Source organism: Triturus cristatus, chromosome 3_2 (assembly GCF_964204655.1).
Source record: "Triturus cristatus chromosome 3_2, aTriCri1.1, whole genome shotgun sequence".
NCBI classification, from domain to species: Eukaryota; Metazoa; Chordata; class Amphibia; order Caudata; family Salamandridae; genus Triturus; species Triturus cristatus.
In genome coordinates this window covers 80,645,136-80,662,431 of record NC_140584.1, presented here as the reverse complement: position 1 = coordinate 80,662,431, position 17,296 = coordinate 80,645,136, and positions in this window count along the sequence as shown.

The window sequence follows — 17,296 nt, the reverse complement described above, 5'->3', positions numbered from 1 at the left end:
TACTCTCTACTACTCTCTCTGCTCCTCACTTTCTACTACTCTCTACTACTCACTCTCTACTACTCACTCTCTACTACTCACTCTCTACTACTCTACTACTCTCTACTACTCTCTCTACTACTCACTCTCTACTACTCACCCTCTACGACTCTCTACTACTCTCTCTCTACTACACACTCTCTACTACACACTCTCTACTACTTGCGCTCTACTACTCACTCTACTACTCACTCTACTACTCACTCTCTACTACTCCCTACTACTCCCTACTACTCACTCTACTACTCACTCTCTACTACTCTCTACTACTCACTCTCTACTTCTCCACTACTCTCTACTAATCACTCTCTACTACTCACTCTGTACTACTCTCTCTCTACTACTCACTCTCTACTACTCACTCTCTACTACTCTCTCTCTACTACTCTCTACTACTCTCTATTACTCACTCTCTACTACTCTCTACTACTCACTCTCTACTACTCTCTACTACTCACTCTACTACTCATTCTCTACTACTCATTCTCTACTACTCTCTCTCTGCTACTCAGTCTCCACTACTCACTCTCTACTACTCTCTACTACTCACTCTCTACTACTCCCTCTACTACTCACTCTCTACTACTCTCTACTACACCCTCTACTACTCACTCTCTACTACTCTCTACTACTCTCTACTTCTCACTCGCTACTACTCTCTACTACTCACTCTCTACTACTCACTACTACTCTCTCCTACTCACTCTCTGCTACTCTCTCTACTACTCTCTACTACTCTCTCTACTACTCTCTCTCTACTCTCTACTCTCTATCACTCATCCTCTACTCTCTACCTCTCTACCTTTCTCTACCTCTCTCTCTACTACTCTCTACCTCTCTACCTCTACCTCTCTACCTCTACCTCTCTACCTCTACCTCTCTACCTCTACGTCTCTACCTCTACATCTCTACCTCTCTACCTCTCTCTACCCGCACACATATGCACATATATGCATTTATATATATGTATGTGTATATATATGTATATACATACATATATAAACATATATATAATCTGCATATCTATATAAATACAAATATAAATGCATGCATACATATACAGATATGCATGTTATTTACATGAAATTTTGAAAAACACTAATAAAAGCAAAGCTAAAAAGCCACCTAATTACAAACAGAATTGCTTTAACTTAACCGAGGGCGAGACCTATTGCATTTTCAATGCTTGTTTACTTTGGTTCCATCAAGAAGGCATTCAGATGTGACACATTTGCCATAAATTCTGAATGGTAGCACTTTAGTTCCTCATTAGATCACTGTAGTAAAGCTACTGCTCACCAGGGAAGTCTGCTGCTGGTATTCAAAGTGCATGTTTCAGTCTGCATGTCAGAACTTTTTAATGAAATAGAAGAGGATTTGAGAAGTCAAAATGTGCCCTAAGTTTTCTTTCTGCAGCACTAGTCATAATTTCTATGGCAAAATGAACCCCCTCATTTTGTTCCTTTGCAAATTAAATGTTTTAAATGTTACCACTTTATTCCAATCAAGATGGCTGCAGGTGTGCCATACCTTTGTCATAAGTAAGACTGTTAGCGCTCTAGTTGTTCTTTAAAACACTCTGGGATTTCTGTCATTGGGCTATACTTGGGCTACATCTCGGTGATATTTGTGCTACATTTGGGCTCTTTTGTCTCTGGTGGTCATCTTGGGAGACTTGTTATGAAGTTTCCTAATTTCCTCATATACTGCAGTCTCCTCAGTAGGCATACTGTCAGTTTTTTTACTTTGATTCAATGAAGAAGGCATTCAGATGTGTCACACATTTGCCATAAATTCAGAATGTTAGCACTCTAGTTGCTCATTAGATCACTGTAGTAAAGCTACTGCTCACCAGGGAAGTCTGCTGCTGGTATTGAAAGTGCATGTTTCAGTCTGCATGTCAGAATTCTTTAATGAAATAGAAGAGGATTTGAGAAGTCACTCAAAATGTGCCCTAATTTTTCTTTCTGCAGCACTAATCATACATTCTATGGCAAAATGAACCCTCTCATTTTGTTCCTTTTTAAATTAAATGTTTTAAATGTTACCACTTTATTCCAATCAAGATGGCTTCAGGTGTGCCATACCTTTGTCATAAGTAAGACTGTTAGCGCTCTAGTTGTTCTTTGGAACACTCTGGGAAGTTGCAGTAGAACACAAAGGAATCAACTGACAGTCTCTGCCCTTGTTGGATGTACATGTTTTACTGAGAATGTCAGACTTCATTCTCACATGACTGAGAAAGATAATGTGAATTTACAGAAAATATGCTCTCAGTTTAGCTTATAGATCACCTTCCAAACCTCTGTGGGAAAAGCATGTGAAAATAGTTTTCTCTCAAACATGATTCATGATATCCCAGCAGAAGGCTTTTTCACATGCTAAAATCACCTTAGAACATACTATAATTCCTAAAATGAGTATGGTACCATCAACAAATGATTTATAATGTAACTAAAGTCTTAAAACCTTCTATTAACTGCAATGCTTTTTAATGAGGTGCTATCATGTATATTGGTCCCAAGATGGCTGCCAACACTTCTTGGATGAAGTGCTGACAGCCAATCAGATCTCACAATGAGATGTGTGGTTAGGCTCCGCCCAGATATGTATATGATTTTACTTTTGATTTTCTCAGGAACTACTGAACGGATTTACACCATATATGCAAAAGGCATATGCCTGACCTGAGGACTACCTCTTTGCCAAATTTCAAGTAATTCTGTTCAGCCGTTCTGGCTGTAGCTGTGTCTAAAGGTCCTATGGAAAAATGCATGGGGAAAACGCGTTTTGGGACCCCCCTTTTTTCTCGGCCCCCGCTTGACGAATCACCCCGAAACTTTCAGGGTAGGAGCTGAACGGAGCACCCCATTAGTTTTGAAAATTTCGCGAGGATTCATCAACCGGCGCCAAAGTTATTCAAAATAGAATTTTGAGATTTCCTATGGAAACTAGGTTGTAACTATAACTATCCACTGGCGACCGCCAGTAGATAATATATATATATATATATATATATATATATATATATATATATATATATATATTCACTTAAAAAACCATAGGTTTCACACATGTTATAGTTAGCTGTACATTTCACTCGTAAAAAACCAATGAAATTCCACGTTATAGTTAGATCAGGTAACTATAACTTGCGCGCCCCCAATAAACTGCTGATGACGTCACATAGTACATCACTCATGACATGGTCAGTGACATCACTCATGACATCAATGATGACATCTGAAATTACACATTGTGGATTGCGGTCGCGCAAGTTATAGTTACCTGATCTAACTATAACGTGGAATTTCATTGGTTTTTTACGAGTGAAATGTACAGCTAACTATAACATGTGTGAAACCTATGGTTTTTTTAAGTGAATTTGCAAGGTTTTGTAAATGATAATTCCTAACTATAACGTGTGTGAAACCGATGGTTCTTTCAGTGAATTTGTACGGTTTTTTAAATGCTAAGTTATGTATTTTTTTTTTATTTTTTTTTATGGTTTTTCACTATGCGCACACCCTGCGCGCACGGTGTGCTCGGTGCGCTTTGCGCACCGAGCATCCACGTTGCGCAGTCCATGCCGTGCGCGCCTCGCCTTTTTTTACGCAGTAACATTTGTTTTTTTCTCCCTTGTGGGTCTTTTAATTTATTTAATAAATGTGATTGTTACTTCTTTATTTTTATTTTTTTATTTTTTTTGCCGTGCGCATTATTAAATTTATTTTTCGTACTTTTGGGTCCTTCTTGGACCCCCTGACAAACACTAGGGGGTCTGCAACTCTCTTCGTTGCCCCCGTTTCACGTTCCCCACCTTTGTTTCTCAGTGCGAGAGACAGAAAATGGCGGCCGACACTTCCTGATTTCGACCGATTCGAATGTTTACAGTCATGTAACCACCAATCAGAATTGAGCTCGCGCACGGCACCGTACGCGTACGGTAAGCTTACAGTAAGCGCTCGGAGCGCGCTTACAGATATATATATTGATTTAAATGCTATTTTCTCAGGACCTACTGAACAGATTTACACCAGACCTACAAAAGGCACATCCTTGACCTGAGGACTACCTCTCTGCCAAATTTCAAGTAATTCTGTTCAGCCGTTCGGGCTGTAGCTGTGTCTAAAGGTCCTATGGAAAAATGCATGGGGAAAACGCGTTTTGGGACCCCCCTTTTTTCTCAGCCCCCGCTTGATGAATCCCCCCCGAGACTTTCAGGGTAGGAGCGGAGCGTAGCGCCCCATTAGTTTTGAAAATTTCGCGAGGATTCGTCGACCGGCGCCAAAGTTATTCCAAATAGAATGTTGCGGATTTCCTATGGAAACACGGTCCTAACTATAACTATCTACTGGCGACCGCCAGTAGATAATATATATATATATATATATATATATATATATATATATATATATTCAATGAAAAAACCAAAGGTTTCACACACGTTATAGTTAGCTGGACATTTTACTCGTAAAAAACCATTGAAATTCCCCCGTTATAATTAGTTAAGCTAACTATAACTCGCGCGCCCGCAATGCACTGCTGATGACGTCACATATTACATCACTCATGACATGGTCAGTGACATCACTCATGACATCACTGATAACATCTCAAATGACATCACTGATGACATCATCCAGTGAATGTGTATTTTTCTGAAAATTACATATGTTTTATATATGTATATCTCAAGGTCGATGGAAGAATAAATGGCTATATAAGTGTCTAAATGGATGATTTGTTTTTGAAAAATTGATTGTGTAACTGACTGATTAGGTGTATCATAGTGAATACATGGCTTAGTGAGTAATGTTTAAATATGTATATATCTGTATCAGTCTTTCACTTTGTGTATAAGTGGCTGCATGGGTTGGTGAGCAGCTACATGAGTGTTTATATAGGTTATTAGTTGGTTTTTTGGGTATCAGTATAAGTGTCTGATGTCTTTGTGGTTCGATGGGGGGTATTACGTAGTGCATAGGTGCATGAATGAGTGACTTACTGTTTGTATGTGTTGAAGATAGTATGTGTGCAGGACTGCATGGGTGGATGAGTGTGTGTATGGGTGTGTTAGTGAGTGAATGACTGTCTCTACAGTGTTTTTATGAGTAACTACTTATGTTTTAAACTAGTATATGTGACTATTGGTGTATATAAGTGAGTATATGTGAGAGTGAGAGATTGAAAGAGTTCCTGTATGAATAAGTATGTGTTTCTATAAGTGATTGTTTAAAAGACTAAGTATGTGTAAGTTTTTGTAGAAGTAAGTGTGGTGGTGTGTGTATAACTGTATATGCAAGTAAATGGATGTTTGATTCTTTATTAGCATGAGTGACTATGTGTGTGAGTAACTCTACGGATGAGTGGCATTGTGTAACAGGATGTATAGGTGTATGAGTACATATGATGAGTGAGTACATGTATGAGTGACTGTATAGGACTGTTGGTGAATGAGTGGATGTGTATGTGGATCTTAGAATTACTGAAGCGGTTGTTGTAACTGGTATTGGTATGTCCATTGTTTTGAAAAGTTTAGTCTCTATTTATGAATGTGTGTATCAAAGGTTATATTAGGGTGAGAGGAGGTCTGCCACTCTATCACAAGGATGATGTCATTAGTGATGTCATCAGTGATGTCATTTGAGATGTCATCAGTGATGTCATGAGTGATGTCACTGACCATGTCATGAGTGATGTAATATGTGACGTCATCAGCAGTGCATTGCGGGCGCGCGAGTTATAGTTAGCTTAACTAACTATAACGGGGGAATTTCAATGGTTTTTTACGAGTAAAATGTCCAGCTAACTATAACGTGTGTGAAACCTTTGGTTTTTTCATTGAATTTCTAAGGTTTTTTAAATGCTAATTCCTAACTATAACGTGTGTGAAACCTATGGTTTTTTCATTGAATTAGCAAGGTTTTTTAAATGCAAATTCCTAACTATAACGTGTGTGAAACCTATGGTTTTTTCAGTGAATTTGTACGGTTTTTTAAATGCTAAGTTATGTTTTTTTTCTATTTTTTTTACATATTTTTTTTAAAAATTTTCTATCCTTTTTTTAAGACTGTGGTTAAATTTTTAAAATTCTATAATATGTTTTTTTAAAAATATTTTATAATACAAAAAGGTAAAATTTATTAGCAATACATTTTTTCCTTTTTTTTTTTTTTTTTTTTTTAGTACGCGTACCGTAAGCTTACGGTAAGCGTACGGTTTACGCAACGCCCGTAATTTTTCTACGCTGTTTGCGTATAGTTACGCAATTTGCGTAGCCGCGCGTACTCCGCGTGGGACGCCTACGCGTGTACGCTACACGCGCACGTTACGCGGAAGTGTCGGGAAGTGACTGTTATGCGCATGCGCGCAAGCGCGTGTCTTTTTTACGCGCATGCGCACTTTTGCCGTAAGCGTACCGTAAGCGTACCGTAAGCGTACGGTAGGTCATGTGATCATGAAACACAACTTTTGATTGGTTGAAACTACTTTCAGTTCTAGAACTCTCCTACACCACACCCATTCCCCTCATTTCTGCTTGTGATCCCTTAGGAGAAGGAGCTGGGTTGTCTTTGTGATACGATGGCAGACCAGCAGAGCTCTTCTGAGAGTGAGGCTAGCACTAGCAGCACTACCTTGAGGCAGAGAGCGAGGAAACAAAAGACCTCTTATGTATGGGATTATTTTACTTTTCCTGAAGGCCAGAAAAAGGTAAATGCACCCTTAGTAACTTGCAAGCTGTGTAAGCGTGTACTTTCAAGAGGTAATCCTGACAGGAAGTATTCCTTTGGGAATCATACCATGAAGAGACACCTCAAGGATGTACACAGAAGGACACATGCTCGACTTTTTGGAGGTAACCCTTCAGAAAGTCAACCAAGCACATCCACAGCAGCTCAGCCTGGACCATCATCTGCAGGGCTGACTCCTTCTTCTGCAGGTCAGGTGAGCCCTTCATCTGTGGGGGGAGCATCTCCTTTTGCTGGCCCTCTGGAAATTAACCCTCGATTTCTGAGGGTTGATATTCGATGTGCCTCTTGTCATGATCTAATTTGTCATAGGGAGACCAGTGTTTCCCTAGTGGACCTCAAAATAGATCAGCACACTTGTCACAGAGACTAATTTTCCCATTCTTTCTTTCCTCTCTCCCTGCATGAACACAACGGCTCTTTTAAGAGCCAACCTTATCTTTCATCTTTTTTTTATATATGTTTTTAAAAACTTTTTTTTTTTTTTTACCGTACGCGTACGGTGCGCGTAATTTTTTTTTTTTTTTTAAAAAAACACTAAAAATCAATTATCACATTACAAGGTCTTTGAGACACTACAATTATTATTATTGACTTACCATACCCACTCAAAAAAATATTTATTCATTTGTTTTTTAAAAAAAAAATTGCTTTAAAAATGGTTCTAGTTTTCGAAAATTTTCTATCTCAATCTGAAAAAAAAGAAAAAAATATTAATATTTTTCAAACATTTTAAAATACAGTACACGTATTTACATATTTACCAAAAAATATTTTTGCCTTATTTTTGCTGTTTTCAGAATATATTGCATTTCACTATAAATTGTGAAAGCAATTGCATTCATCATTTTACAGCGGGCAAAAAAAAAATAACAATCTCAAAGATTGTATTAAAAAAGCCCAGAATCTCTTCTCACTTAAACTTAACATTACAGAAATGCATGATATTCTAAAAAAATATCATCAAAAAACAATACTTATTTCTTTAAAATACCGTCTGATATTTTTGTTTCAGAAGTATAATCACAATATTATATCTCAAATAACTCCACAATACATCTGATTCCATTTCCTTTAGGCAAAATAGTAATTTTAAAAAAATTTTTGGATTAAATTTCCAACGGTAATCCAATAAAATTCTAAAGTTTAATTTGTCCAGATCTCACCGATTCTCTGTAACATTTTGGTTCAAGAAATTTTTTTTAATAATTTAATAAGTCCACAATAGAATTGGTTACTTTTCCGCATGGCCAAATAGTAATTTTTAAAATCATTTTTGAAAAAATTTCCAATGGCACTCCAATAACATTCCAAAATTTAAATTGTGCAGATGTTACTGATTATCTCTAAATTATTGGTTTTTGAAAGTTTCATTAAAAATTAAAAAAGTCAACATTACAATTGGTTATCTTTCCATTAGGCCAAATGATAATTTAAAAAATCTTTTTTTTAGAAATTTCCAATGGTAATCCAGTAAAATGGTAAAATTATTTTGTCCAGATCTTGCCAAGTTTCTCTAAAATTTAGGTTTCAGGAAGATTAGATAGGAATTTGCTAAATCAAAAGGCAAACGTTGTTTGAAAATCAATTGGGAATCATTACACAGTGTCCAGCCTTTTTCACATTTAAGATAAATAAATGTAATGTCCAGAAGTAACAGTAGGTCCATCATGGAAAATTATTGCAACAGTTACAAAAGTTTTTCCTGAAATTGATAATTGCTGTCCTGTAAACTTCTTTATTAAAGTATCCAATTTTGAACCATCAGCTCTACATCGTTGCATCATTAAAATTACATACTTTCCGTATTCGTTTAAAATTAATGTTGAAAACATGTCAGATTTACACTCACCGCATTTCATGCTATGATTAGCATCTTTAACTAATTTTGCAAAAGTGACTGTTTTACTGTCTGGCAATGTCAAATAAATAAACCTTTCATTATCAACATTAGAGCCACATATAATATAACAGTTTTCACAACTATGTTCCCATTTATAAGAGAGACCAAATACATTTTCAATGGGAACCCCTTCTTCTTCCAGTACCTGAAGAAAATACATCAAGAATTCCTGTGCATCTTGCTGTACATTTTGAGAAAACTGTGTTCGTCCTGAACATATATCTAAAAGTTTTCTAATTTCAGTAGCACTTTCTATTTGAGTTTTATCTTTACTCAGCTTTTGAAAAAGGAGACTCAGCTCAGAACAGAATCTTTTTCCCTGATTTACTATTATCTGCCCTTGCAAACTTTCCAGATAAAATGCAACATTCAGCACTACATTTGCGTAGCAGTTGACACCAGAGCTATTTTCAAAATGACATCCTACAACCTGTTCTTCATTTTCCTTTTTCTTTTTGCTTGCAATTACATCACTCCTCTTTTTTTTCCTCTTCTCTACATCTTCATTACAGATATTCTCATTTTTTCTTTTACGAGAAACTACACGTTTCTCCAACACAGGATACTGACCTAAATGAGGAGCATAGCTTCTTCTTAATCTATTATACTCCTTTACACAGTTTGTATCAGCACTAACTTTTGAATCATCAAAGTCTATCATGAATAAACCTGATAATGTTTTCACTCGTGACAAAGCAACATATGCCATACCTTCTTTGAATACAGTTGAACCAATGTTCACAAATGCACAATCTACAGTCAATCCTTGAGACTTGTGAATAGTTACAGCATATGCTAGAGAAAACGGAAACTGCTTCCTACGTACATATAAGTCTTTCACAAGCATGAAACGAACTGTACAACGACAAATATCTTTAACTTCTTCTATCTGATCAAATTTTATTTTTAAACATTCAATTCCATCTTTTTTCTGATAATTAATAAAACCCACAACTCTTCCCATAGCTCCATTAACTAAACCTTTTTCAACATCCAAATTTCTTCTTAAAAATACTCTACAGTTCATGCAAACATATAGATTTTTTTCTAATCCAGCTGTTTTGGAGATGTTCTTCTCTAGTGAGTCCAATTTATTTTTCAGTTTGCCTGTTACTGTGACAGTAATTCTTCCATCCTCAATTTTGTCCACTGCTTCCAATTTCCTGATCTCTTCCTTTTCCAATTTCAAAAGCTCCTCATTAAATATTGAGCATTCACGTAGAGTTGGCATTAAGCAGATGACACTTTTGTTTTCTGCAATGTTCTTGTATATCTTCTCTGCAACTATTTCTTCCTTTGGAAATAAATTATGTAGCAGCCGACTCTGTAATGCTTTTTTGCCAACTTCTGTGAGTAGTCCAATTCTGATATCTTTCAGAATACTGCCATATTCTTCATCGCTTGCTTGCCTCATATTAGTAGTAAGTTCCTTGTACTCAAAGAAGGACCAAATATTTGTATTTCCGATGCTTCCCAATGACTTCTTCGTGTCTTCATGTGTGACAGTACTAAACACTGGTTGTCCTTTAACTGGAGTAAGTTGCAAAAGATCTCCAAAAACTATGACGTGTTTTCCACCAAATAACATGTCATAGTCTGTCTTCAAAATTTGCTGCATTCTTAAATGCACAAAGGCAAGCATTAAGTTTGATACCATGCTCACCTCATCAATAATGAGAACTTGCATCTTCTTCAATACTCTTGAAACTTCCAAGGATGCTTCTCCAGTTAGCTTGTTGTATTGTATTTTGTTCTCATGCTCCACTGGTAACATTAGCAAACGATGTAAAGTGATTCCTTTTATGTTATATGCTGCTAACCCAGTTGGAGCAGTAACCACACAAGACAAAGTAGAATCTGTTTTTTGCTGTAGGTAGGTTCTGATGACTTTTATAAGGAAACTTTTTCCAGTTCCAGCTTGTCCGCTTACATACATCCTGATTGGATGAAATGATGTGCATGAGCACTCTTTTTTTTCATGTAGAAATCCGTGTTCAATTTTGCTTCTGATCTCTTCATAAATTTGTTGCTGCTTTTGATTCAGTTGTCTTTCCAAATTTTCTAAGTCTATAAATTCTTCTTGAGCTTGATTCATAGCCGTTTCCACTTCATTCATGGCTATTGATGCTTCATTTTCAACGAATGGTTGTCCTAGGGGATCTTGACTGAGTGTTCCTGAACTTTGGCTGTCCTGAGAACTGTCTCTAGCTATTTCTGCTGCAATTGTAGTTTCCTGTTCAATTTCTTCATTTAACATTTGCAGATAACTTGAGAATGTACTGCATTGTATGCTGTCTTTGCAAGCATTAAAAGAATCTTCATAGCTTTGAAATTCTCCCAGTAGTTCATCCTCTGTACGCCATGGTTTAAACAACTGTAAAAGAGCCAAGTAGTAAAATTCCTTCTTGTCAGTAGTGTCGCAACTCAGCTTCCTGTGATTTATCAAACTTCCTTTTGTTTGCTTCACCAAACATCCTTCCTCACCAACGACTTTATATTTTCCATTGTTGATGTCTTCTGCGGCTTTCCGTGAATAAATGTAGTTCTGCAGCACTTCATAGAGACACATGTTCTCCAGATGTTGACTTCTCTTGGGATAATATGTGTCCAACATGTTTGATTTCAAAATATCTGTACTTTCTGGGTCATTCTCGGCCAATTATTCAATTTCTCCAACAGATTTCAGTACCCGATTTCTCATTGCTGCAAGGCCTAAACTTGCCCAAATTATTCTTCTTGACTTCGAGTAGAGACTTGCAGAAGATAACCTATCTGAACATTCGTAGGATCCAATTTCTCGATGCGATAACATCTTCAAACTGAAACTGTACAGCTTCTTACTGACAGTCTTCTCGTGAGAAATCTCTTCCCACATTTCCTTCAATTCTGTTTTTTCTGATTTCGTAATGTAAGACGTTACATATCGAGCAACAGCAATGGAATTGTCAGCTACATACTGTATATCCATGTTAGCGTTCCACATGGATAAAATGACTGGGTTGTAGTCATTTATATTTTTGGATTCTTCTTTTCTTTTTAGGTTGTAGGTATTCTTAGGTGATTTCCTTGTGATAGTATGTCTCACAGCTGACATAAAACTGTTGACTCTTCCATTTGAAAGAACAGGTCTAGGAAATCCAAATCGACATTTAGTGTAGTATTTATCTTTGCTCTTGTATTTCCGTCGACAGTATTTTCCACACCGATGACTTTGGAAACGTAAAACTTGCTCCTTTAACTTTTTCTCTTCTGTGCTTTTTGGTATAGCACATGTTGCATATTCTTCAATGAAAGATAACACTGCTTCATCAGTATCTGTTCCAAACTTTGGGGCATCCTTGATTCACAACAGCATATGAATATGAGGAGCACCTCTTGCCTGGTACTCTTTTCTCCAAAAGAAATGTACTACTTCTCCAAGAGGTGGATTTTTTTTATTGCAGATGAAGGACATCATAGCCTCAAATCTATGATTGAAATATCTGCAAACATTAACCGGATCCAATGAGCACAGTTCTCCTGCTGTCTTGTATTCAATGTTTTTAATGTTTGAATTTGCCTCTCGTAGAAAATCCAGTAAATCATCCCAAGCGTACTCCGCACAGCTTAGGGTAACGAACCATGTTGGTGTTCCTAAATTCCGTAACATGCATTTTAGTTCACCATGGCGTCGGTACCAATATTCATTTGTCCCACGCTGACAAGCCATCAGATTGATCAGTTGTGTTTCCAAATGATCATCTCGGTGCTGCACTTTCTCCATAAAATCCTTAGCAGACACATTTTGCAAATGTACTCCACTTTTTAAAATGTGATTTACTGCATAAGACAGTGCAGACAAGTCGCTTTCAAATAAAAGATGGAACAAATAAGGAATACTTTGTCGAAATCTGGGATCTTCAGCATATAGTCTTGTAGTCCGATACTCAGAAGCTGGAATCTGTTCTGGACGTTCATCGTATCGTCCTCCTTTTCCTTTAGGAAACAGCTGGGGAAAACATCGAGCTTCCAAGCTCTCCTCCCATACACTCACGGGAGTTCCTTTTGCTTTCTTCATCTGAAAGAGATCAATATTATCTCTTATAACTTCTTTTGAATGAAGAGGATGTATGCTAAAATGTTCATAAATTTCTTCTTCCTTTGACTTGTCCACTTTTTCAATTTGTCCAGTTGGTGTTTCTGTGTCTTCTTGTAAATCTTCTTCTTCTTCTTCTTCTATATAAATTGATTCATACCATTTGTTATTCCTTTTCAAATACAAATTTGCTCTTTGTACTTTCCGCACATCTACCAGCTCCTGCCAAATCTTCTTATTCTTTGTAGGTACACCATTAACCAGAATAATTAATGGTTCAGTTTCCAAAGTATCCGCATCAATAGTTACCATATTTTTTTTCAAATCCAAGGGCAAATACACCACTCTTCCTTTTAAACCTCTCAGTAAATCAGAAGGAGGCAATTTACCAGTTTTGGGCTCCATACGTACTATGGTCTGGAACGGATGAACACATTGAATGAGTATAGACTCATATGTATTTAATTCAGAAAGTTCAGCAGGAATAGCATCCAATTCTAAATTATTATGAACAGCTCTGGTCGGCATTCTATTTTCCTCTAACTTGTTGTAACAGTATTTACAAATACGCTGATCTTCACCCAAATCAAAAAAATTTCTAGAAATATATATGTGGCAAAATCCTTCCACTTATAATTATCTTCATTTTCACTCTTTCTGTAGAGATCAACATTCCTAGTTTGTTTTCTATAATGAGTTCTGCGGCAACAAATACAAGTAAAATTTGGTCTTTCATTAGAGACTATTGCAAATTTTGTTATATGATCATTAAATGTGTTACTTACAGAGGGTTCTACATTCTCTTCCACTTCTTCCTCATTTACTGTGTCCTTCTCTGCACTGTTTTGTTCAGGACCAAAGTAACAAAACTGAATTTCATCCACAACCTTCTCTACATCTGATACCGTTCCTCGGAACAGAGCCCTATTCAATTCATTTAACTTTATTGCTGGACTTTTGGCAAAATACAACCGTCTCACAAACTTTCTCATTTCAGTATGATGAACAGCCAGCATCCTAAAATGATGGAAAACACTATTGCACACTTTTCTAGATAGACAAGCCAGAGAATGACCCTGCAAACCAGTATTCTCTCTCACTCTGCATGGATCCAGACTTTGAAGCACCTTAATCTTCTGTTTTATACTTTTTTTACTATATTCTCTTAGAAACTCTCGAAATTTGTCAATAGATTCCTGACGCACAGTGCAAATACTACTACAATTCCAAGTGTACACTGGGGCTTTAGGACGTCTCCCCATAGCCTCATCTGCCATCACTTGTACCTCATCTCTTGGAACCATTATCTCCTTCTCCATTATGCAACCATATTTTACTTCGTAAGAACGACCTCTGGTGTCAACTGCATGCAGCAAACTATTACTTTGAAAATAGCTCTCTTCATTAAAAAAAGGTTCACTACTTGAACTATGCATCCACTTTCCTAAAAACACTTTACAAAAGTTTGTTCTGTTCACTACTCTTTTCCTTTTGCTATGTGATTTCAGTACATTAACCATTTTGTCTAATGTACGCATCCTATTCAAAATTAAAATGAATAGTTTCCTTTTTAATTCTAATGCCTTTGCTGCAATGGCTTCTATTTCTTTTTTTCTTTTATAAAACTTTGTCTTTTTCTTATATTTCTTCACATCCTTCATCAAATTGGACATAACTCTTCTCTGAAACATTTTTCTACGTATCTCTTTAAACGCTGTTTTTCTATTTATATAAATCTTTTCAGTTGCTGAAGGTATATTTGCAATAACTAAATTGTCAATTTTTTCCTCTCCTTTTTTTTTCAAATCTTCCTTTCGAGTATAGACATTTTGTACATTTTTCATTCTTTTAAATATATTTTTTATAAATTGTTTTTTCTTGCTTATCAGAAGATTTTTTCTTTTTCCCAACATGAGCATCTTCTACTAACTTTGGTCCTCTAGTTGTCTTCAAATATAGGTTTTTTTTGTGCGTTTTTTGAACTCTGGATTTTGTAGGCATCTTAAATTTTGTCCACTGCTCTTCAGCAATACCTGAAAAAAACTAAAAAAAAAATCCTTTATTTTATTTAAATATATTACTACATTTCTTTTCACAATAGTCACAAAACGAAATTTCTTTGCCAATTTGAATGCACACTTACTGCTCTTTTTTTTGGCAAGTTAAAATCACTTTTACAGACTGACACATTATGAAACCACTTTTCAGTTTTTTAAAAAAGCCCATGTCCAGACTGCTTTTTCAGACCACCACCATGTGTATCCTCGGTGACTACCTACACTCCAGCAAGGGCAACCAGCCTTAGTGATGCTGAATGTATTTGCATTACAGACTGAAACCTGAAAACCCCACTCGCTTCTAAATACTGTGCATGATTATACATGGAAAGGAGCTGGGTGTGTGCTAAGAGTCTGCTTCTTCCCCCAAAAAATCGCTCCCCCTTTTTCCTACTAATGCAACTGTGAAATCACCAGAGCAAAACGCAATAAATCTCTGCCTGTAATTCCTATTTCCACACAGAGTCATGTTTTCACATTAGTCCCAAAACGAAATTTCTTTGCCAATTTGAAAGCAAACTTACTGCTCTTTTTTTTTGGCAAGTGAAAATCACTTTTACAGACTGACACATTATGAAATCACTTTTTAGATTTTTTAAATTGCACATGTCCAGACTGCTTTTTCAGACCACCACCATGTGTATCCTCGGTGACTGCCTACACTCCAGCAAGGGCAACCAGCCTTAGTGATGCAGAATGTATTTGCATTACAGACTGAAACCTGAAAACCCCACTCGCTTGTAAATACTGTGCATGATTATACATGGACAGGAGCTGGGTGTGTGCTAAGAGTCTGCTTCTTCCCCCAAAAAATCGCTCCCCCTTTTTCCTACTAATGCAACTGTGAAATCACCAGAGCAAAACGCAATAAATCTCTGCCTGTTATTCCTATTTGCACACAGAGTCATGTTTTCACATTAGTCCCAAAACGAAATTTCTTTGCCAATTTGAATGCACACTTACTGCTCTTTTTTTTTTTGGCAAGTGAAAATCACTTTTACAGACTGACACATTATGAAACCACTTTTCAGATTTTTTTTAAAAAGCCCATGTCCAGACTGCTTTTTCAGACCACCACCATGTGTATCCTCGGTGACTGCCTACACTCCAGCAAGGGCAACCAGCCTTAGTGATCCTGATTGTATTTGCATTACAGACTGAAACCTCAAAACCCCACTCGCTTCTAAATACTGTGCATGATTCCACATGGTAAGCAGCTGGGTGTGTGCTAAGAGTCTGCTTCTTCCCCCAAAAAATCGCTCCCCCTTTTTCCTACTAATGCAACTGTGAAATCACCAGAGCAAAACGCAATAAATCTCTGCCTGTAATTCCTATTTCCACACAGAGTCATGTTTTCACATTAGTCCCAAAACGAAATTTCTTTGCCAATTTGAAAGCACACTTACTGCTCTTTTTTTTTGGCAAGTGAAAATCACTTTTACAGACTGACACATTATGAAACCACTTTTCAGATTTTTTTAAATTGCACATGTCCAGACTGCTTTTTCAGACCACCACCATGTGTATCCTCGGTGACTGCCTACACTCCAGCAAGGGCAACCAGCCTTAGTGATGCTGAATGTATTTGCATTACAGACTGAAACCTGAAAACCCCACTCGCTTGTAAATACTGTGCATGATTATACATGGACAGGAGCTGGGTGTGTGCTAAGAGTCTGCTTCTTCCCCCAAAAAATCGCTCCCCCTTTTTCCTACTAATGCAACTGTGAAATCACCAGAACAAAACGCCATAAATCTCTGCCTGTAATTCCTATTTGCACACAGAGTCATGTTTTCACATTAGTCCCAAAACGAAATTTCTTTGCCAATTTGAAAGCACACTTACTGCTCTTTTTTTTTGGCAAGTGAAAATCACTTTTACAGACTGACACATTATGAAACCACTTTTCAGATTTTTTTAAATTGCACATGTCCAGACTGCTTTTTCAGACCACCACCATGTGTATCCTCGGTGACTGCCTACACTCCAGCAAGGGCAACCAGTCTTAGTGATCCTGAATGTATTTGCATTACAGACTGAAACCTGAAAACCCCACTCGCTTCTAAATACTGTGCATGATTATACATGGAAAGGAGCTGGGTGTGTGCTAAGAGTCTGCTTCTTCCCCCAAAAAATCGCTCCCCCTTTTTCCTACTAATGCAACTGTGAAATCACCAGAGCAAAACGCAATAAATCTCTGCCTGTAATTCCTATTTGCACACAGAGTCATGTTTTCACATTAGTCCCAAAACGAAATTTCTTTGCCAATTTGAATGCACACTTACTGCTCTTTTTTTTTGGCAAGTGAAAATCACTTTTACAGACTGACACATTATGAAACCACTTTTCAGATTTTTTTAAATTGCACATGTCCAGACTGCTTTTTCAGACCACCACCATGTGTATCCTCGGTGACTGCCTACACTCCAGCAAGGGCAACCAGCCTTAGTGATGCAGAATGTATTTGCA